Below are 24,628 nucleotides of genomic sequence, written 5' to 3'. Positions count from 1 at the left end.
CTCAGAAAAAAATACTAAAACCCATCACGAAAACACTGCCCATAGCCAAATAAACTCTCTCATGACGCATTTAAAACTGGGTCCATAAAACTTCAAGCCTGATGGATATTAAAAAGAAATAAGAAACTGTATGAGAGTCACAAAGGATTTCAGCTGCTCACTGCTTAGCTGCACTCCGCCAAACAAAGCTCTGAAATAAATTTTGAAGCTTAAGACTAGAGGATGATGGAAATCTTTGATAGTCAAGAATGACTCTAAAAGCTCTGAGGACAAAGGAGAACCACATGTACGGAGTCACCTGCAAAGCCTGTCTCTTCAGCGCAAACCAAGAACTGTCTTCCCGGCAGAGAAGCACACGGCAGCTCTGCTACAGGAATTGCAGCTGGAAAGTCAGCAAGCAGCCAGCTTGGTGTCGGGGAGTTTGTAGACAAGCAGTCAACACGGGAGTACATCTTGTGACTAAGCCATCCCTTTGAGCAGGACTAACTCTGAGCAAGTGGAGGACTTTGATTAGAGTGGCCCCGCTGACACAGGGGTGCTTGCCTCCTTGTGGCTTGGATTAGGATGACTGATTAAAAAAGCCCCATCTAATTAGTTCACGAAGGCAAAAGAGAAATCTATAACCACACCGACCTCATCTTCTGCAACGGAAAAACTGTTTTCACTGCCTTTTCAAAGCCATTACAGAGCCACGCCTTCTAAATCAGCAACCTACTTGTTCTGATGGCTTCTGGTTCTCGAAGCATAGCATGAAAGTCACGTTATTTGGTCTTGGAAAAGGGATGAACAGATCATTTCACTGGTTTGTACTGTTTGTGGGTTTTTTGAAATTGTATTTTATTTCCAGAAAACCGTGCAACCTCTGTGTTGACACAACCTGGACAGGCGGTTCTGAACAAGATTCTGCTGGATTTCTTGTGAATACTGTGATACAGACTTCAGTTTCACATTGTATTCATTTCATTGATTTGCTTGACCATGTTGCAAGGAAATACAACTCCCTGGCAAAGCATGAATGTGGGAATGTTTTCAGGTGATCCAATGTTAACTCCATTCTATTTTGGCCTGCTAATACCAGGCATTAAAACCAAAGGTGGCTCTTTTCAAAGGCAGTGCCTGTATTCTCTATCCACATGCACTCAGCCATATTTTTAAGATCATGAAGGCAGGGGTGGTGTCATTGTGTCCCAGTTTCACTTCTCTCTTGCAATCTTTCTGCAAATTCCTTTGGCATTTCCACAGCTGGGCAAGCTCTGCTCTGCTCAAACTGAGGTGAAGAACGACCTTGGCCAGGCTTGAGCTTCTTGTTGCAGCAAAACACCAAACATGTGCTCACAGAGGAGGCTTGGCAGAAAGCAGAATTTCCAAAATACACTGTGACTTTTATACAGGAAGGCTTGAGACCAGCATGGTCACTGAGCTACTGATATTATCAGGGTTGTGGATATAAAACTCCGTATTACTGGCAGAAAAGAGACTGTGTTTTTGCTGAAATTGCTTCTCACAACTTTTTCCCACTGTAGATGATTCCTCTGTAATATATTCTGTGCTACTTATTGGCAAGCAGCAAAAGATGTTAAGTGGGAAACTGAAAGAAGAAAGACGTCAGGAAGACATCAGGCCCTTCCTGACTTTTCCTCATGATGCTGTCAAACTTACTGAGAGCGATCATGGTTAGTCTTCTAAAAGGTAAGTTTATCAGAAGCAGAATCAGGCAACTTTGTTTATAGCCTGCAGTTACTTCAGGACCCATGAATTTGAATAGAATTAGGTGTTAATATCTGTATATGAGTAGTGCAACAGGGCATCAACACTGAGTATTATTGTGTGAAGATAATTATTGACACACACACCTTTAGCTAGATCTTCATGTATTTATTACAATGTCTTTCTACAATTCCTGTTGGTGTCCAATTGTTATAAATTTCTTCCTTATTCAGCTGGTGGACTATAATCTTTGAAAAGATACTTGTCATAATATACTCATCATATAGGTTTCTAAATATGTAATACACGTTTAAAACACATCTTATTAATCCTAGCACTCATCGGTATAGATTTTTCTATGAAAGAGAAGTACTTTTCTTCATCTGATCATACACGAACAAAAGATAAGAAGGGGACCGAACTTTATTTAGATAATTTTGTGGCACTCAGCAAATTACCCCATTTTCTTCATTCCATATAAGCAGAAATGAAAGTGTACAGAGTTTGGTAACAGCTAAGTGGGGAAGGTTATAATAATTTCTTTGGAAATTTGACTTGTAAAAAAAGACTTAGTGTCAGATAAATACCCTGTCATGAGATAAAGAACGCCTTTTCTGCTGAATACCGGAGCTGAGGAAGCAAAATCGCACAATAAACTTCCCACGGTCAATAAACAATAAGTAACCTGTCAAACATAAGTAAAAGGGGAAAAAAATAGGCAATGTTGGCATCTACAAACATCTACTGGAGCAACAAGGCATAACAGCAAGAAAATTAATGCCAACACCTCTTATAGAAATTACCAGCCGCTCCAGTTCAGTTTCTCACAAGTAAATGTCAGCTGAGTCAAAGACAGCAAACACCTTTGTAGCTTGAATATTAAAATGACTTTGAAGGCAAATGTCTCAAACATAGAAAGAAAGGTGCTAGACTTTAAAATGAGTATCAGTGGGGAAAGCATTGATGAGTAACAGCTGATGAGACGCAATCTGTAAGCCTAGGAGTTCTTTATGCTTCTGTGCAGACACCTGGGTTATGTTACTCTCATTTTAGGTGAATTGCTTGCTGACAGCTGGATCCAGCTCTGCGAGAAATTGGTGGGACACAGATGAGAGCAAGATGGGAATCCCCAGTAGGATCATCAAGCACAGGGGAGTTAGTTTGTGTTTAGACTCCTGTAACCAAGCTGGGAATATGGTTTCCAGCATTACATAAAGCAAGATTTAATTTTCATTAAGGTCCATGCTGACATAAACAAATCTTCGTTAGGAGTCCTTTCTAATTCATGCTTTTGTTAAGGCAGGCTAGGACCCAGAAAAAACAATTTTTCCTAATTCATCTGCTCATTGTAAAGCTTTTATTATGCTTTAAAAAAATGATTTCAGTATTTTTATCTGTATTGTCAACCTTCTTCCCCCCAAAAGTTTTTTTTTCCTGGAAAATGTAGGTGATGAATATTCACAAACGCTGGTAAGAGCTGTGCCAAGGATGTGGTTCAAAACAATAAAGCTACATCCAGAAAGCTGTATAGTGGGTGAACTGCTTGTGCATCATTTATATGCCTCTCCTCCATCTCAGATCTACTCAATCCTTTCTGTTTAACTGCCTTTTTTTTTTTTCTGTTCCAGATTCTGCTTATTTTTGCTGGGTAAAATCAAAAGGGAAAGGGTGGGACAGCACCTTCTACGCTCACTCTCATCAAAAGATAACAAACAACCTCGCAGTTTTTTTTTCTGGAAATCAAATGCAGGGGCGTTAAAACCCAGAGTGGTTTAAGCCATCCAGAAGGTGCAAACCAGGACCTGGTTATGCGTCCCCCCATAAGAAGGGTTAAAAGCCATCGTCTCACAGAAAATCTCTGGATGTCTGAAAATCTACAAATGTGATAAACTTTTGTGACTAGCTTGGGTGTCTGCTTTCTGGTAGGATTGGATGGGTGTGAATACGTGGGAAAGAGAAAGTAGGTGTTTTCCCACTGCCAGAAACAGCTGGGGTTGATCTTTCTCCACTTAAAGGTTGATGCGTGTAGGACTTGAGCCATAGAAATGCCATTAAAAATATACCAAACAAATAATAAGTACATGTTTTAGTCTCACCTCTACAGCAAGGTGAGTTAGAGGACCGATTTTATGTGAATTCCTACAATATTGTGTCTTTAATTATTGTGGGCCAGCATTATCCACGCTATAATCAATCAAAATCATTGGAAATATGACACAAATTAATATGCTACTGTGGCTCCCACTTTTCCCTTGTCTGTATGTATGAGTTTATATAATAGAATTCTCATAATACCTTAAAGGAAAAAAAAAAATAGCAGGCAAGAAATAGATGTGTCTTCCTCTCTCATCTAAATTTAACTAGAAAAATAGTAGCAATGAAATTAGAGATGTGCTGAACTATCCATAGGAGATTCCAATCCATTATTAGCCTACTCACCCTGCTACTTATCTTCAAATGCACACACCACCAGCAGAAGGGATTTAGGTTACATTTTAGTAATCCAAATCTTGTAGGTAGTGGTTTTTAGTGAAACTGGAGCAGTTGTTACTATAATTTAACTACAAAAAAACAGCGTTTAGTAAAGAAAGAGGTCTGACTTTAATGCACAAAAGCAAGGAGTTTTGTGGCAGTATCGCTAAGGTTGGAGTGTCAGTCTGGATTTTCAGCCTTAAATCTGAATTTCCTTGGTTTTGTGGATTTGTCAAACATTTAAGAGTGCTTAAATGTAAACTTTCTTCTTGATGCTATTCAAACCTCCACAATACAGCCTTTTAAAGAAGAAGAAAAAAACCTAGAAAGAATAAGTAAAATTTGTACCTTTGGCTTGGCTGTGACAAGGAATAAGTCCTTGTCTTGTGTTTATATGGCAGTAGCGAAAGTCAGACATCAAAGTTCCTTCCTAGCCATCAAGTGAGGAGAAGCTGGGACCTCTCGGGAGGGCTTTCGTCTCTCTCTGCCTCAGTTTCCTGAATGATCAACTGAAGCTCGTATCTACAAGTCTCAGAAGACATTCTAACTAATTAGTCAAAGCGATGTGTGTAAAGTGCCTTAACGTGCTGGATGGAAAGTGCTGTGGACCATTTCAGATGGGTTTTTAATTGCCAGTGACCAGACAGGACCCCGATGCAGAGCATGTGTCAGCAGATTTTGCCCCTTCAGAATAGCTTCAATTAAAATTGGTCAAGGATGCAGGCTATGGGATTCTCATTCCTGCCGATGTGTTATGGAAGATGTGGATTGTACTTCTGCAAAACGAATATTGGATTGGAGGGAACACGTCCTGTTTTGCAAGTATTGCAAATATACTGCAAAATATATGCTTGCGTGTTTTCTGATGTGCTTGTGCCTCTTGAAACAGCTGCTGGGTTTTGGTCTTGGTTCAAGCATAACCAAAATCTAAGTGCAAGTGTTGCCAGCTTTGGGGTTCTTTGAGCTTTTAATCCTCAGTATAGTTTTAAAAAAGGAAAAGATACAGGCCTGTTTGTCTGATGGTAAAATTGCTATTTAACTGAAATGAAGCTATATGAATAATATAATAATATGGCCTGGTATGTCTGAATCTAATTGATCAAAACTAATAGCTGTGATGGAACATTCAATTGGAAAATTGATTATCAGAGATACAGAAATTATATCTATTCCTCTTCTTAATCCGTGGCCTCTATTTTCCAAGTAATCCAAATTCTTGTCTGTACAATTTCCTTTATTAATGATGCTGTATGGAAGGAGGAGGCATCACTGTGTGTGACACAAACGTGTTATGAAATGTTGTGAAATCACATTGTGTGGTTTGTGAAAATGTTCAGGCCTGGTTTCGATTCTGTAAAATTCTACCAATACTGGACAACAGCATACTTTTACATATATGGCTTTAAATGAGTGCAGAGTCCTCATCTGTACGTGTCCTCCTGACAGTGTGCTGTGAGCTGCTCGGGCACTGATTAACAGAGGTTACTGTAAGGGTCTCCTAATTAATAAAAATAAAAATCAAAATTCAGTGGTCCAGCTGTCAAACATGGAGCTGCATTTCTGATGGCATATTCATTAGCTAAAGCACTCTCGGTTACTGCTTTCTATGTTCTATCACGCTTGCTTGCTGAGCTAGATTAGGAAGACAAAGTTCACCCGTTGGTGGAATAAGTTACTCTAATTTGAATTTGAAATGGATGACATCCCGTTATTCAGCTTAATCTAAATTCAGAAGAATATGCAATTAAAAGTGCTATGTTACCTATAAAATTTAAATCCTGAACTGCCTCTAATATCTAGCTCTGCAAGGTAATACTTGAACCATATATGAGACTATAAGAAATAGTCACTGCAGGTGGATAGACAGTAATTGTTACAGAGGATAGTAAAAAGGATGAGAAGGTTTTTTATTACATTTCCACCAGGATAAACGAGTCCTCAGAACGGTTAGCTCTAATACAGGATGATGTAGGCGTTGAAATACATCACCATAATTACCTGACATGCAAAGCCTTTTTTTTTTCTTTTTTCATTTATTCATCATTGTTCATTAAAAAAGCTATAGAGAGGTAGTCCCATGACATTGCCACCGTAACGCCATGCTGTGGGGTGGGTGACCCCTGCGTGTTCGTTAGCGCCTCTGCAATTTCCATACAGGTGTGCTGGTGTCAGAAATGAAGAGAAGAACTACAGCAACACCTGACCATCCGTGGGCAAAGTGGCAAATCAGGTTATAAATACTTCTTTGGGAAGTTTTTTGCAGATTCATATCCTATTTACCAACCTATTCCTATTTTCAGGATCTTATTGCTTTCCTGAGTCTCAAGATTTATATTATTCATTCTCCAAAGTTAACCACTTTTGGCTAAATTAAATCTGTACTTCTTAATAGAAGTTTGTGTACCTAATGATGTAATAAACCTTTTTGTTATCAAGAAATTCATGGGGTTTTCTCCACTTCACACACTGTGAGGAACCACAGAGACTTACTGTGTCACATTTCTTCCAGAGAAAGTATAATTTTGAGTATTTTTGGGCAGGTAGAAGCTTGTGTGCGTACTCTGTGGACAGGCACAACACCACAGCGTAATGGTGACCTTCACTTCATGGACCTTTAGGACCTGTTACTTGCTGCATATCTGGATATGCAAGAATTGGCTCAGTGGATTCTAATTTGAAATCATTACTCTCAATTTTCTAACAGTAAGCAGCCAGCTAATATCACAAACATCAGCCTGTGCAGAAATCTTCCGTATATTTCCACACCAAACCAAGAGTTTAATAAGCAATTAATTGCTGAAATGATGCATAGCTATCTGCAATAACCATTTATAGACATTGCAACAAATTCAATTCAGAAGAAGAATAAAGTTGAGCTGGTGGATATTTCTAAATGAACCTGTTTAAAAAATAATAATAATAAAAAGCCAGAGAGTGAGATTATTTATATGAGGTCCAGAGCGATAGTAAAAAGGGCAAGCTGTCAGTTTTTAAAGTAAACTTTTCTAACTCCCATTTGCAAACTTTCAGCACCTGAACAAGCTGTAAATGCAGCCACGGGGAAGCATTTTTGGAGCGGTGTGGACAATCTCACCATGCAGGCACTGAGGGCAGCGGCAGCTGCCTGCAGAGCTCCTGAGATCCATCTGCCCCAAGGTTTTCCTGGATCATTCCCATGGAGGCCGAGGGATAATGCCTGAGGTGCTTCTCTGAAGTAAATGACTCAAACCAGGCAACTAATAAAGCATCGATATGTCATGGCACACTATACGTATGATATTTTCTTTAAGATACATATTTATGTAGTAGCTTATAGAATAAACCCTTTGGGATCTGCTGGGGCTTAGCATGCCAAGGACTTTGCATGAAGACAGCAATGTTAGAAATCAGTTAAAAGCCCCAAATTAGTATATTTTTAGAAAGAAATGGCACCTAGCCCTCTGTTGGGAAGGCCAGGAACACATCTTTTCCCACCATATTTGTGTGCGAGAGGATGGTGGGAGACAACTAATGCCCACCGCGAGATGCAGAACGCTCTGTGTTCCTGCTGGAATATCCTCTCCAGTTCCCAGCAACCGGCAAGAGGCAGATGTCTGTCACCCCCATACACCGCTCTCTGCAATAGAGTGGCTTATAGACATTTAACCAAATTATGAGTTAAGGAAGTTTGCGGTAGGTTTTTGCAGGTTCAGAAGTAGACAGGGGCTTTCTATTTGTTTTGGCTTGAGTTTAACCTGAAGAAATCAAACACATTTTTCTTCCTCTACAGCTGAAAAAGAGCTGAGGTCCAGGAAAGGTGTGCCTTTGCAATAAATCCACCAGCTCATAAATCTTTCCTGATCTTGCCTGAAAAATTTTAATAGCTTTGAAATACATTTTTATTGCTTCAGAATCGCCAAAGGTGGGCATTTTCCTCTCGTTGCTCAGCCTTTGCTCCATGAGGTACGGTAGTAGCTGATACCTTCAGTTTATACACAACTTGTTAGTAAGCAGGAAGCCTTTGATTTGTTTCAGTTTACCAAGAAATATTGGAAACTGTCCATTGGTAATTACAAATTGGTCATTAAAAGGTAGTCTTGTATATATTCACATTCAAATCCCTAACTGCCCTCAATTAGGTTTATCAGCACCTACTAAATGCCATTTAAATCCCATGTGCAGTGCATGTAGATTTTGAAAACAAAGCCAAAGTATTTAAAATAAACTGTCCAGAAAGGTTCCGAGGGTGTTTAGACACAGAGGGAATGCGAAGTAGCTCTCACGGTAGATGCTTTATCGCTAAAGGCAGCATTATCTAACAAACCTATTAGGTACTTGTTGATGTAAATTGCTATGGTCTTTAATGCTACTTGTAGTTCCGGAAAGTTCATTAAAATTGAGGTGCTGGCTTTATCTAATTAAGCAACCAATATCCATCTCTTTCCTTCAGTTTGTTTCCGGTTCATCAGGTTTGAAAACCAAGGTTTTCTTTGAAAGCGCTTGATGACATTTTTGTATTTTTACTCACGTCTCCAACTACATTTATCTGATCTTCTCGTAAATCCTTTAGGGCTGAATCTAGCGAATCCATTATCTAGTCTACACTACTAGAATGTAATAATTCAATACCATTCAAAAAAAATTAAACCTATTTTTAGACACTCAGTTCCTCATTCAGCTTTTTCTACGTAGCAAGTGCAACTAACTGCAGCTGTGGCTAATTTTTCATATTTTCTCTGTCAAGGTTTTATTAGTTATTTCCGTTTTGGATTTTAATTGAACTGAATTAATTCTTACCAACATACCATGAACAAAATGATGAAAATCACGCCCAGAGCCTTATAAATGTTACTTCTATAATAAATGCCATTTTTAATGGATACACTGTTTGACCTCTAAACTAAAGAGAAAAAAGTAGACCATTCAGCAGGGATTCCTGTGGCATGAGAAAATACACTCCAGTAACACAGCGGAAAAATGATACTGATATTTTGTTAGAAAGTGTTTGCACATGAAATGTGCTATGTAAGTTAATTTTATTACCAAATTTGGTATACAAATCTGAAAGGCTGAACCCCCAAAGGAGAACTCAGCTCTCAATTTTTCAAGCATAATGCTACAACTGAAAATAATAAATTCAATGTTCACATCAAATTTCTTGGCTTACAATGTGCAGAGCTGATTGTGCTACCCTTCTTGCTGCTAAATACTAATTTTACATATAAACTTTTCATTAATCTGGGTGGGGCTGTTTGCAATGCAGCTGCTACTTAGTGTGACTCCTAAGGTCACAAATATCTCACAATCACTTAAAAATTAGAAACTGGAAAATTATACTTCCTTACAAAGGAGGTCTGAAAATATAATAGGTATGAAACTATAGATTGAACAGTTTTAGAAGTAGATGGTGTGCACAGTGATGACTACCAGCATCCCTAGTTATCCTTTGCTGGCGATTCCTGTTACCATGGCATTGCCTGTACTTCATACAACAGCTACAAAGTCCTCCTGTTAATCCTGGGTGAACTGGGTCCACGTGGTAAAACATTGTCAGCTCACCTGTGTTGTGCGTCAGTCTAAAAATAAAAATGCCCACGCAGTAAGTAAGATTGAAAAAGGAGATTGTCAGAGCAGAATTAGGCAGGTTTGTTTGCCCGCTTGCTTCCATCAGAGGGTTACAGAATGAAAATATGCTAGTTGTGTGTAAGATTTGGGGAGAGGAAAAAAAGATTGTTTTTAATGAATAAAATACCTCTAGTATAGTGTCCTTCCCATGGAAAAGAATTACAGTTTTCTCTTGACATACTATGGGGCTGTATGAAGGTTCCCAGAGACTACAATATGTCACGAGTAGGTGCTGCTCTCTGCAAGGCCCTGTGAATTCTGGGGCCCAAAGGAAGAAAATCAGGTCTTGTCGCTCTCTGAGATGGGGCATTCATTCACCTTGGAGAGCTATAGTACGTTTGGCAGCCTACATCTGCAAGTGAAGTTTGCTTTAGTCTCTTGCTCCCTGTTTACATCTGCCTGCACCAGTAACGCTGTCTCCCGTGCCAGGGGTACCCCTGGGCAATGAGCTGGCAAAAGCCGCCTCTCCTTGTTGCAGGAGTCCTGTGATTCCCAGCCAAGAGTATATACTCGCTGCATTATATGTCCTCGCCTAACAGCAACAGCCATGAAAAACCCTGCAGCTCGTAGCTGCTTCAGACATGTGATTTAGATTGGCAGAGAAAGACTTTATTTTTTTTTTGCTGTTACCCTCTGCGAACAGGAACATCATCATGCGCCCGTTCCTTTATTAAATCAGGTGGTTCCCCAACACCACCTTCCAGCGGGTGCCTGCATCTCTGCTGGCTGGACCTTCCTTCCCGTTAAAAAATAACCTTCACTGTTTTCACTTCATAATTTATGATGCGGGTGCACACGTATTTGTATCAATGAAATTGTGCGTCAGCTGCTGGGAGCGGTCGGTACACCAGACGCACATGAAGTCACATCCTGCGGGAGCTGGTCTATATGCAGAGGGACTTGGGGGGGTACATAGCCTCCTGCTTGAGACCCACCACCTGCCAGCTCCACTTCTCTGCTGTTCTTGAACACTGGCTTGTTGTGTGCAGAAACGGTCTTTCAGGTGACCTTTGGGGCTTGAAAGTGCAGGAGGACTTTGCAGAACACGTGGCTGTATTTTTAGATGAATTTAAGAGGTTTTTTCCCAGCTGTTAAAAGCATAATTCCAATCAATAACTGTTTCAGTTTTTCACATGAGTCCGAAGTCAGGGAAATGTCTCATATGGTAGCTGAAAACAGAGGCAAGCGCTGCGCATCCAAACAACATCTCAGCATGAAGACAAGCACCAGAATGTTCTTTCCTTGCATTTTAAGGTCTGGCGAGCAAACTTCTTTGATGGCTTATCAGATACCATGGGTTTAGCGTTCAAGCATTTTTAAGAGAGAATTTAATAGGAGAAACAGCGTCTTTCCACTGTGTCATTAGGAGATGACATTTAGAAAAGAGAGTCAAAGGCTTGCTTAAATTTGATGTGTGCTTCAGGATCCTTTTTCAAGCGAATCATTCATCCTTCCAGCAAGGATCTGTGCAGACTCCCGGGCTGGCACACGTATTCCTGAATCCTCAAAGCTTTATGAATTCACAATTACAGAACATCAGGAATTCAAGGACCAGCTTGCAACAGAGCGTGATTTGGAGGGAAACATTTTCAGTTCCTGCCTGTACATTGTTCTGTGCCCACCAGCCTGCAGCAGACGTGCTGGTCGCTGGTGGAGTAGAAAGCAATTAGAGAAGCGGCTGCTGCTAAGAGCTCTTGCCATAGCTGAACTTGGTAGTTGCAGGTTGCAGACATGCTGAGAACTGTTTATTCAAGAAGAGGCTTACTAAAGAGAATGATATTCATACACTTGGTTCAGTGACAATTTTATGAAGAGCTGTGAAACACTGATTTTTTTTTTTTTCCGCTCTGCCTGGAAACATGGTCCGTAGCAAAAACAAAACCACACAAACAGAAGAGGCTGCCAGAAAGATCACGGAGTAATTTTTACCATCAGATATGATCAGCTAGGGTTGAGAAAATGCATGCTAAGGAAGGAATTTGTATAGTCCTTTTGTTTCCAAAAGAAGAGCTGATTAAGACATCAGCTTATTCTGCTTCCATTTTCATTTACGAAATTGTCAGCTTCTGTCTATCCCATGAGATATGCCTGCAGTGCATCTTCGCTGCAGAGAGCGATTCCTGGAGCCGTGCATGATATCTCAGGGCTAGCTTCCCATTAAAATCATTGATTTCAGGGGTTTAAAAAGTTGAGGTGAATAATGTATTTGGTCTCAACTTCTGTCATTCATCATATATGACTTTTTTGTGTTAAAATTTAAAGACTAGTGCTTTGACTTCATGGTTCATCTGCACTCATGCTGTCCTATGCAAAACATACATAAGCAACTTTCAGACGGCTTAGGCTTCTCTCTGGGCAGGTCAGGCTGAGCTGGGATCTGGGGGGAAAGAGGGGCCGGTTCATATTGGAGCCATTCCTCCTTCTCCACGCTGATCTGGACTCACTCTTCTCACAAGGATACACCATGGGTCACCATAGCCCACCTCACCCTAAATTAGCCTCCAGACCAAGTGGTCTCCTGGTGCACCGTGTGACTTCTTGCTATGTAAGAGGGTGGTGCGCAGACCAAAAAATGAGATCTCATAATGATCAAATATTGAGTCAGTGTGTCTCTTTGTACTAGAAGTGTCAACGACAGCACTTCAGCTGAGGTAGAATCTCCCTTGTCTTTCTTTTCAGTTGACCTGCTTACTCCTTTCAAGGTGAGAAGGTAGTAAATGTTTATAAAGTCTAATGAACTGAACCTGGATGTGTGAATAAGTGCAAATCCTCATTTAGTTTACTGAAGAGTCTTCTGTTTGTAAGCACCTTTGTTGCATTCAACACAAGCCAGATTCAAGTCCACATTCTGGAAAGAAAAGACCCGAATTTGTGTTACCTGCCCCCTAAGACATACTCGAATCTGTAGCTGTCTGGTGAGGGAGGTTTCCTGGAGTTGCAGTAGACATTTTGCAAAATAATAGTACAGCGTGTTCAAAGTCACAGCATCCTTGAGCTTTCATTGCCTTACTGTTATTATTGTTGTTATTGTTACTGATATTAGTCTTTGTAATGCATTGAACTCCCAAGTGCTCTCTGCTGTTGCTAAGATGACACAATACTTCAAGGAATTTTAAAGACAGCTGTTCTGTGCACGCTCCAAAGAAACAGGGGAGGGAGAAGAGGTTGCTTTTTACAATGATACACAGCATTAGTACAGAGAATTAAACTGTGAGAGTAGATGAGCCCTCCCATCTTACGTAGGCGATGGAGAAAAAGCCTACAAGACCCCCAACGTGCAACAGGAGAAGGTAGGGGCAACGGTTCACAGTAAGCCTGTCCTTCATGGCACACCTGGCATTTGGATAGAGATTAAATGAGTTGTTGCTTTGAATCAGAAACCAGACTGGAGAGTACAGACTCAGGGTAACATGGCCAGAAAGGCCTCAAAGGTCAAGTGGTCCATCCCGTTCCCTGTCCAACAGCAGAACCACACTCACAACATTTATCGCTAAATGCGCCTAAATAATGGAGGCTGGAAAGGGGATGCAATAGAAGATGGTGGAGACCAGAAGAGGAATAAAATGAGCAGTGATTTCAGCTACAGGTTTTTGAGAGGAGGGAATGAAAGACCTTTATGTTTGCAAACCTCCTTTGCATTTTAAAAAGATGCTGTGCCTGTAACTGGAATTGTGTAGCAGGGTATAACATTGACATTACTTTTAAAATTCTTAAACTCATTTGAATTTCCAGGAACAGGTAGTTTATAACATCTGAACACTCACTTTCTGTCTTGAGCAGTGCGTCCTGAATTTCTGCCAGGAGTTTTGCTTAGGGCTGAGTCTGGGCTTGGGTAGGCTGTTGCAGCCTGGGACACCTTTCCTGCGCTTGCTTTTGGAAGAGATCTAACAGAGCAATACACAAAATTTCTATGTATTTATGAAGTCTAAAGGCTCGGAATAATTTCCACAGCTGGGATATTCCAAGAGGAGTTTATGTGAGGAAAAAACTCTCTGACTTATCATAAAAATAGTAACCTAATGCAATATTAAAATTATTCTGTTAAATATTTAAGGCTGAAGAGCGACTCACTTAATTTTCTGCCTAGTATATCTAATAGTGCAGTTAATATATGCTTACTTAAGAAGGGAAGGATGTGGTGATGGTGAGAGCTCACTGTGGGCCCGGGGAGCTCAGGTGGGGCATTAGCCCAGCCTGAGGTGGATGTGGGGATGAGTTATTGGCCACACCTGCAGAGCAGCCCTGAAAAGGTTCTGCAAAGCCGAGGCTAAAGGGATGTGAAGCTGAAGTAGTGAGGTGTAGTTGCAGTAGCAGCCACCTTTGTTGGGGAGTAGTAGTTAAAAAATGTGCAAGAGGGAAGGTGAGAAACGTGAGCCACAGGTAAGGAAAATATGTCTCAATCAAGTTGCGTTTACTTTGATTTCTGCTGAGAAAGTTGGTGCTCAAAGAGGGGACTTGAGGAGTATATGCTTAGTAGAAACTGTGCAGGGTAGAACTGCAGAGAGCAGAAGGAAGCAGAATGAGCACATCTGCTAAGTTATATTTCCGTTGAAGAGAAAGATGCTCTCATAATATAGCAGTGGGCAACACCAAGTAATTTAATCACAAGAAATGACAATCAAGCTGAGCACAGTGAAACCCCAAGGGCCTTTGTGGGTATATCTGAAATGAATGGCTTTTGTTATCTTGTTTTAAGCAGACATCTGCAAGTGCTGCTGGCACCTCCCGTTGAGGTGGGGAGGCTCTGGCTGTGGGAGAGGACACCGTGCTCGGGAGGCTTGAGTGAGATCCTCAGAAAACTTTCTGCCTGAGACATTTCGGGGGAGGAATGGTCAATGTTACAAAAAGCAGGTAGACAACTCCAAGTGGGTTTTTCTATCCAGCCTTCCCCAAAGGCTTTGAGAAAAAGGCAAGTGAAGTGAATTATAATGGAGAATTACAGATGCTTCTGAGCAGACACCTGAATGCCAAAACTTACATGCATGCTTCTGCTTTCCTCTTGACAAATCTGATCCTGAGGAACTAGTAACTATTGATATTCATTGTCTTATAAGTATGTTCTGCTCTCTCAGAATAAGCTGTGATGTACCATGGGGGAGAACCAACTAAAAGCCTTCCATTTTTGCATTGCAAAAACAAACTGAGGTCCAAAAGCTGCGGTTGTTTTATGTTTCTAAGCTCAAATTTTCCAGACAGCACTAAGAAGCTGAATGGTAAGGAGGGCTTGTAAAATGGGGATGACTGGGTGGTGACCACAGGGACTAGGATGAGACAGCAGTCTCCCAATAAATAAATAAATGTAAAGAGTGCCAAGGAGAACAAGGGATTATTTATTGTGACACTTGGGGCATTATGAGAGGTAATAGGCTGAAAAAAGGAGAAGAAAAATGTAAGCTTTAGAGCAGGGGGGGAAAAAAACCTTGACAGAGAAATTTATTAGGCTGTGGAACAGTTCTCTGAAAGAAGTGAAGATCAACCTTCTGGTTTGGGAAGCTAAAAACTATACCGAGTAAAATACTGGTAAAATGCACAGTGGGGGATGACCTTTCACAGTCAGCCTTATAGCAGAGATGATGTATGTGGTTGGAGGTTTGCTGTTGTTGGGCTTGGTCTTTTTCTGAAGCTCATATGGGGAAAGGGCTTGGGCTTTATAAATGAGGACTTGCCCAAGCTAATCCCTGCCCTCATTGCAATGCGCTCAGGGAACAGCAGGCAGACGCTGCGTGGTGGCGTTTAATGCAGCAGTGGCAGGAGCTGGTCTGTGCTGTTCTGATTTACCTCCCGCTGCACAGAGCAGTAACCGCGGGGCTCCTTGCTTTTGGGGCTTTTGGCTGCCATACCTTGCTGTCAGATCACACCGAAATCCAGCTGATTGATGAGTATTTGTGTATATAATGCTGATGTAGGCGTTGGTGTCATGTCAGGGACGATCTGAGGGGATCAGTGGAGCAGTTCTAAGACTGCAACGCCTTCGGCTTCAATTCTTATGTCCAGTGGCAGGTAGGCAGAAAGACTCACCCATCCCTGCAGTGTGGCATTCTCTTTATTCCTCAATGTATCTTAGAACTCGAAGCAGTTGGTAAATGACAGGTAATTGAGTAAATCAGTGCATTTTAGTGTCCATGCGATGTTTTCTTGGATAATAATAATAATTCTCCTTTCTTCACTTCAGTTCATCACATAATCATTTGTACTGTCATCGTATACCGTGATACAGATTAGGGTACTTTGAAGAAAATCTGATCAGTGATAGGGCATCTATCACTAACAAAACCATATATAAAATATATATAACTGTATATTTAAATAACAGAAATAAAGAAAGACTTTTTCAAAAGTTTGTACCTTAATAAGGTTTTTTTTTTAAAAAAAAGCAACAAAACTGAAGTATAAGCATCCTGTTTTGCATAACTTTCTGTTTTGTTGTCATTGAGTTTAGTGTAGCAGAATGACTACTACTGGTTAGCATTTTAACAGCGTATATTTTTCTAAGATGCAAACCAAAATAAGGTCATAGTTTTAGTTTGAAAGTCAATTAACTCAGGGAGCAGAATGAAAGTTCATGCTAATTCACTAATGTGCATCTCAGTGGTAATTAATTCAGGTCTTTGTAGTGACTTCAGGAAAGTAAATCACTGTTCTGTAGGAAGAATCCACAAAAATGTTTTCTTTGGTTCTAGAGCCTTCAGTTATGATGAATAAATAATTGCATAGTTTTGTTTTATAAAACCATTATATACTCTTGGAAGACTGGACTTGATTTCTATGGTGAATACCGTTCTGCAGAGCAAGGGAAGCAAGAGGCAAAGAAGGATCAGGTTACTTTTAAAGCTGTGTACAACTGTTTAATTCAGCTATGATAACCACTTACCTAGAGTTACTGCCTTACAAAGTAGGGTCAGTTGCCCAGGTAACTTGAAGAATTACATGGTAAATATCTTAAGTGTCTCAGAAGATATCACTATGTTCTTTCCCTTTATGTTAAAGAGAACCTTATTGATGACATACTTTTAATTTCAGCATGAAATATTTACTTTGGCACAAGAGTGCCTTTCAGACACTGGGAGATGCATATGGCATTAGAAGGGACTAGTCAAGGCTAAGCTCTGAGGTGAGGGAGGTTCACATTCGTTGTAAAGGAGCAGGGAGACTTCAAGTGTAATAAGTATTTTTCCTACAGTAGTGGGATTATTAACAAAAGTATAGTGGCAAATTAGATCATTTAGGAAAAAAATTTTGAATAGATGAAGAATGAGAGCTGTGACTCAGTCACCCGTATCTACAAACTATACATCACTTAAAATAACTTGCCTTTTATTAGACATTTATGGTCTACTGAGTTCATAGCTGACTCAGGTTATTAAAAAGATGACATAATGACAAGAAATTGTCTACAAGAAAGACATTGAAAGAAATTGTCTACAAGAAAGACATTGAGGTGCTGGAGCGTGTCCAGAGAAGGACAACGAAGCTGGTGAGGGGTCTAGAGAAAAAGTCTTACGAGGAGCGGCTGAGGTAGCTGGGGCTGTTTAGTCTGGAGGAGGCGGGGGGGGACGTTATTGCTCTTTACAGCTACCTGAGAGGAGGTTGTAGTGAAGTGGGTGTTGGTCTCTTCTCCCAGGTAACTAGCGATAGAATGAGAAGCAATGGCCTCCAGTTGCGTCAGGGGAGGTTTAGATTGGATATCAGGAGAAATTTCTTTACTGAGAGAGTAGTCAGGCATTGGAACAGGCTGCCCAGGGAAGTGGTGGGGTCACCATCCCTGGAGGTGTTCAAAAAAACATGTAGATGTGGCACTTTGGGATATGGTTTAGTAGGCATGGTGGTATTGATTTGATGGTAGGACCTGATGATCTTAGAGGTCTTCCAATCAATGATTCTGTGAAATATCTGCAGAGAAATGAAATGTTTCTGGTATATGTTTGCATGTTTTGACTTGAAGTTGATATCCTATTTCACAAATAGTAATATTATTTTTTTGTAAATTAACCTATGTTTTTACGTGAAATCAGTGTTGAAATACTAATTACATGTTACACAAGAATAGAACATAGAAGTTTCACTCTTTTCATGGTTCAAAGAATGGATGGTTCACAAGCTGCACAGTTCCAAGCCCACCAGCCTGCAATGAAGTTACACAGCCTTATGGCTTGACAATAGGCCTTATGAAGAGGGTGTAGAGAATACAGAGCCAGTCTCTTCTTGAATGTGGCAGGTGCTGTGACAAGAGGTGACAGACACAAGGTAGAACACAGGAAAAGTGAGTAGAGATAAGGATTTATTTTTTTAACCTTGAGCGTGGTCAGGTATTTGTAGAGTTGCCCAGAGATGTTGTGGGACCCTCACCTTGTGAAGTGGTTAGGAATATTCAGAGTGTAAGTCTGCTGGAACAAACATTTGTTTTGCAAACACTAGTAGAATATGTCAAGCGATTACATCGGGCCTTCTGTCTAAGGGCAATCAAAGGGAGAGAAAGGAACTAAGCCCATTCATTATGGCTCACTGCCAGAGAACCTGAATCCTGGCTCTGTACTAACAGAGCTGGATAATAATACCAATTGGCTCATTGTCTTTTTTAAAAAGCCATCTCCATTCATTCTTTTTTCTAATTGCTACCCAAGCTAGCTTTTCATTTACATGTTACTGTGTTTGGGCTGCATATCCGAATTCTGCAGTGCCATCTGTTTCCACTACTGGTTTGAATACCAACATGTAGGACCTGTAGGTCTAAGCACAGCAGTACACCACCCACGAAAAATCAAAACAGCAGAACAATGGTTTTGTAAGTAGTGTTTTGCTGGCAACAAAGTCTGCAGGGAATCATAAAAGGGAGAATGTAAACTAATGATTGGAAGTGATCTCCAAATAAAGATCCAAGAAGCATCATGGTGCGCAGTATCTGGGGCGATGAACTGAGCATCTCAGTGGAAGACTCTTGTTTCCTCTCTAAGCTCTGAAGAGTTGCCTTGCAGCTACTGCTGATGTTTCAGATGACACTAAAATCCTCATGTTGTTGTGTCTTGCATGCATCTCTTAAATAGAGTCCTGCAAAATCTGGTCTTTTTGTAGGTTATTACATGGAGCGTGGCTCTTCAGGACACAAATCACCAGAAGTGTATGAAATTGAGGGAGAGTGGGTTTTAGTTTGGCTGTAATGTTCAGAAATGTAAAAGTGAAGCCCAAGAATATGTTGGTAGCTGAAACGTCATAACAACATTACAGCATTGTCCCAGTACAGTGCACAGACCACAGAGTGCAGGTGATGGAAGGCGAACGGCCGTGTGGAGCAGCAGATTGCACCTCGTAACTAATAAGAACAGTTAAACGTGTAGTGAAGGGGTTTTGACTTGTCCACTCTCATCTTCTGAAGACCAAGTGTTAATTCCTACAGTCTTTCTGAGCTGAGATTTGATTTCACTGCTCTCTTGCTTTGCAAGACTAGATATTTTGTCTTTAGATATTTACTACCAATTAATTGTCTGGATGTTGTCTAAAATCTCTGGATATATGAAATGACCAGAAATTACTTCTGGATAGTCAGTTCAGGATGGTTTGAATTGCCATAGATAACATGGCTCTGTGTTAACTACAGGGGTCAACTAGACCAGTGGGTTAGCTGAAATATTTAAAGTTAGGTGATGACTAAGCCATCAACTAATGTCCTAGCCTCACAAGTTTTGACACCATGAAATTCAAGTTGGGTGTGAAATCAGGGTTACGTGGTCGCTTACCTCTTGTTTGTTCAGTAACATGAAACCCACAAAAACACCATTAAATGTTACTTTCCATTCTGAAACCTGAATGGACGTTTTGGTCAAATTTGGCTTCAAGAATGGTATACGCAACCCAAATAATTTGCGTAAAGTTAAGGTAAAGTTAGTTTGAATCTACTACTTGTCACAGAGTATTGCAGTACTCAAATATTTCTGCATATTTCTGATCTCTATGTTCTCCTTTGCTCTGCAAATAGCCATTTATAAAATCGGAATATGGAATGTCGAGAATGACTCAGATCATTATTGAAGGATACTGAGCCTGAGAGACCAGAGATAATTACTTTTGCATACTATTAAAAGTGTTCATAAAAACATGGCATTATTTTAAGGTTCAATGAGAGATATATGACTAAAATAGCATTAAAATTTTATTTTTTACATTCCACAAATATAATGACATTTAAAGTATGACATTTAGAAGCTAGAACCTCTAATACCAAATAATGTCAGCGTGTGTGGCAGTATTTCTTTCCCAACTGCAGACAAATGGCTGTCAATGTCACCTTCAGCACCTGCCATTACTTATTATCAGTCGTGAAATTCTATTTGTAAAAGTTCTGTAGCATTTTATAGCCGTGAGCAAAGTCAATTAATTGCAGTCTCCACTGCTACATGAACAGTGCAATTACTTCACCATTCACTTTGATTTTGTTGACCAGCAAAGTTTCCAGGCAAATGCTTGGAGTTCAATTAACACGGTGTAAGATTGCACAGAAGCTGCAGCTCCCGTTCCTGTGTGGTTTAGGCTCAATGTCTGCCATGTGTAACTTTACTTAGCTAATTATTTTTTGTCCCCATGTGCTACCATTTGCATAGCTCTTTAACACAGTTCCTTCTTTAGGGTGCTCTTCCTTTCAAATCTGGCATGCGTAGGTTTTGAATTGCAAAGAGCAATGCAGAAAGTGAATGGATTCACTGTCAAATCTCATGGAGTTCATATTTAAAAATTATTTTAGTGAGTTAACCAGTGGTAAAAATCAAGATTTTACTGTGTTTACACTTTTTTTTTTCTTTTCATCAGATATCTGCCATTCTGATCGCGTGTCAGACTGAACTCTGAAACTCCAGTTAGCATTTAGTCAGGGTCACACTCAATAAAATTATTTATTAAGAAAATAAGTGAAGAAAGCTTGGGCTTTCTTCAGTTCTGACCAGCACTGTGCTGAGTTCTTGTGAAGCTCAAGCAAGTCTTTACCTGGTCTTCAAAATGATTGCTGAAGCCGATGTCAGGATCCTCACTGAAGAAACCAATACAGCTATTCGCAGCATCTCCGTCTTTCAGGAGCTCTTCCTCTCCCAGTGCGTAAACTATGACTAAAATACATTTTTTTTTTTCTGCATGAATTAGATCTTTCCTTGGTGCAAAATAAGAAGCTAAAGCTTTCTGTTCCTTTGCACGTTTTTTTTGGGGGGAAAAAAACATTACTGAGGTTTTCTCAGTAATATTATTCTACTGTTACTGTAGCAATCAATGAGAACTTCATATGAGGGCAAACTAAAGAGAAGTAATAGGATTGTATGTTTGGGGAACTGCATATATTTAGAATGCACATTGAATACAGTAAAGAAAACATAAAATAACAACCATCCACTGTACAACAGAATTGCTAGGTATATCAATATACTGATATAGGAAGAACTAGGGCTAAGTCTGGTACCTAAGTGTCTGGTGAAGGGATCATGGAAATTAGAAATACAGTGAAGTTAAAAAGCAAAAGCAATGTAAGGCTTCAACTACCCCAACAGAGACTGGACAAAGGTCACAGAATACCAAGCAGCAGAAATTACGTTTTTTTGATTCAATGACTACTGTTTTAGAGTCTTTTTGCTCCAAAGTGGCAGATCATCTAAACTGAACCAACTAAATCTCATGATTTCTGTTCCTAGAACTGGCGAGGGGCGGGGGGGGGGGGGGGGGGGGAGAGAGATATCATGTGGTTTTGCAGCTGCTGTGGTTCTTCTAAGTTTTGTGGAAATTCAAGTACGCAGTAGAGAATTGGCATTTTTCAATGAGTGTTGCAGCCCTGACAAAATACAGTGGGGTGTGTTGTTTTTTTTTTTTTAAGATATTCAACCACATGTGAACAAAGAATAATGAAAATTGCTGTTGTTTATCAATAAGGAAATTAAATCAGTAAAGAACAAAAAATTAAAATATAGTAATGGCTGCCAAGTTAAAAATCCCATTGATAATCAGCATCTCAGGTGGATGCCACGCAAATCACCATTTTTACGGAGGTCGCATAGCCTTCAAACCCCTTCTTTTGCTTGCTCAGGAGATATGTTGAGTGGAAGTACTCACAGTCTATGACACAAATGTATTTTTCCATTATTCGCAAACCGCCTTGTGTTCAGTGGCACACCATTTTTCATATGTTTCCTATAGAAGTTACGTGATATTTTACACATCAATGCAGTCCAAATAGGGTAGCAGGGAACAAATGGGCATAACCGGTGAGTTACTGATCAAACTTCTTCCATTTCAAATCGGTACCAGCAGGCACTGGAGCTGTTTTCCTGCTGTAATTCTCACCAGTCTGAATTTACTCTCCTCTGACCATGTGAGGAAACACTGCAAATATTGCAAAAGTAAATACTGAAATGTTGCAAATTTGATAGTAAAGGGAACTCTGAGCTACAGCAGGTACCAATCAGTCATCACAGGATGCCTTTAGCATCACTTTTCCCAAACTTGTTTGATCGTTCTCTCTCCTCATCATATGTTTAGGTAAGTTTGGCGGTATAGTTCCGAATTGCAGTAGTTATAAAAAAATCTTGCTATCGCATATTTGTCACTCCAGATATGAACACAGCCTGGTTCATCATACTGTTCCCTGGGTCACCTGCCCCTTATCCTTCTTAGGAAAAAGTTTGTTGTAGAAGGTGGAAGAGTTAGCAGTGGAAGGGATTTACAGAGCAAAATACTTTTCTCTTTATTAAAGCAGAACTCACAGTTACTTTTTCTGTGTTTTAAGAGAGAATCACAGAATGGTAGGGGTTGGAAGGGACCTCTGTGGGTTACCCAGTCCAACCCCCTGCCGAAGCAGGGTCACCCACATCAGGCTGCACAGGACCTTGTCCAGGCAGGGCTTCAATATCTCCAGAGAAGGAGACTCCACAACCTCCCTAGGCAACCTGTTCCAGTGCTCTGTCACCCTCGGAGAGAAGAAGTTCTTCCTCGTGTTCAGCTGGAACTTCCTCTGCTTCAGTTTGTGCCCGTTGCCCCTTGTCCTGTTGCTGGGCACCACTGAAAAGAGTCTGGCCTTGTCCTCCTGACACCCACCCTGCAGATATTTAGAGGCATTTCTAAGGTCCCCTCTCAGCCTTCTATTCTCCAGGCTGAACAAGGCCAGCTCCCTCAGCCTTTCCTCATAGGAGAGATGCTCCCGTCCCCTCCTCATCCTTGTAGCCCTCTGCTGGACTCTCTCCAGTAGCTCTTCATCTTTCGTGAACTGGGGAGCCCAGAACTGGACAGAGTACTCCAGATGAGGTGTCACTAGGGCAGAGTAGAGGGGAAGGAGAACCTCCCTTGACGTACTGGCCACACTCCTCCTAATGCACCCCAGGATCCCATTGGCCTTCTTGGCAGCCAGGGCACCCTGCTGGCTCATGGTCAACCTGTCATCCACCAGGACACCCAGGTCCCTCTCCACAGAGCTGCTCTCCAGCAAAGTTTACAAAGTTTATTGAAGTGGGCTGGATTATTACAATTAGTTCTGGGAATAGGCATGATTATTATAATTATTTTCAGTAATTCATTATCATACTCCGCCCCTCATCTGGTGATCATCAGTGGGGGTCTTCCTCGCAAAGGCTTGTAGTCTTCTGTGCTGTATACTTTTCACCTTTGGCCCAACACTGCTGAGTTGTCTGTTGGCTGAGTTCCGAGCCACCAAACCAGTTTCAGCTAGAGGGGGGCTTCTTACAGACTGTAGGGTTCTGGTTATCAGTCCTTAGCAGTCCCTGTCTTTCACCTGTCTCGTACCAGTCCTTGTTATCTATATGTGAGCTCACAGCAGTCCTTATTAGCAAGGTTACAAAGAATAGGACCAAACTAAATGTCAGAGGTTTAGTCCTTGCCTTGACATGGCTGCAAAGCTATATAACAAAATCAAACTAAAATGAAAGCAAAATCAAACTAAATGTCTATTTCCCACATCAAGATGACCAAAGAAAATGCGGAAAAAAAGAAAAAAGAGGCAGAAAATAAATGATACTTCACTTTGTCTTGATAGTACCCTTCACATGCACATCAGAACAACTTTATGTCTAAACTCCTTCACCGCACCCAACAGCCTCAGCCATGTGTTTACTGAGCTTGGTACCCAGGCTTTACTGGAAGATTGGCTATCAATTACAAGTCAAACTCTGCTTTACCTTAAGCTGCACTCTTCTTGCTGAACTGGTTTCACAGACAGTGGTTTAGATGCTGTTGTCCTTCAATATCCTTCACACAATATTCCTCTGGCCATGCAGCAGCAGCAATTACCCAGACAAAAGAAGATGCTGTTCGCAGTAAGGTTGGGCATTATGTACTGTATCTATTCAACCGCCTCTTCATGGATCTTATCCTGTGGAACTAAATCTTTTTCCTGATATTGCAAGGAATAGCATATATTACAAAATAGGGAGGGGAAAAAATGGCCATTTATTGTTCATTTCTTTCTTATTCTGACTTGTTTTGCCTAAGTTGTTTTTCCCTACAAAGCAGGCAGCTGTAGAAAAGAAGAAAAAAGGCAGCGCCTTCCTTCAGATCGAGGTAAGCTCAAAAAAGGAAAAATGTTTGTTTTCTTTTGTTAGTTGATTATAAACATTTCTGCTGCTTCCCATACTAAGGCGAATGTTGAAACCTATTCTCGAGGAAAGACACTTTTGTGGGATTTGTGTAGGAAATGTGGATTCTAACGCTTAAAAAATAGACGTTCAAAAGTAGAGTCACTATTTATACCGGCTGTGTAAAATAAGAGACTTTCTGCCACAGTTATGAGAACGGGAGAATTTTTAGTAAAATGTCATGAAATTGGCTCCTCTTTCATTTTCTTGGGTTTTGGTGGGGGCTTGTTTGTTCG

Source organism: Opisthocomus hoazin, chromosome 4 (genome assembly GCF_030867145.1).
Source record: "Opisthocomus hoazin isolate bOpiHoa1 chromosome 4, bOpiHoa1.hap1, whole genome shotgun sequence".
In the NCBI taxonomy this organism is placed as follows: Eukaryota; Metazoa; Chordata; class Aves; order Opisthocomiformes; family Opisthocomidae; genus Opisthocomus; species Opisthocomus hoazin.
Note: the sequence above shows the minus strand (reverse complement) of the source record.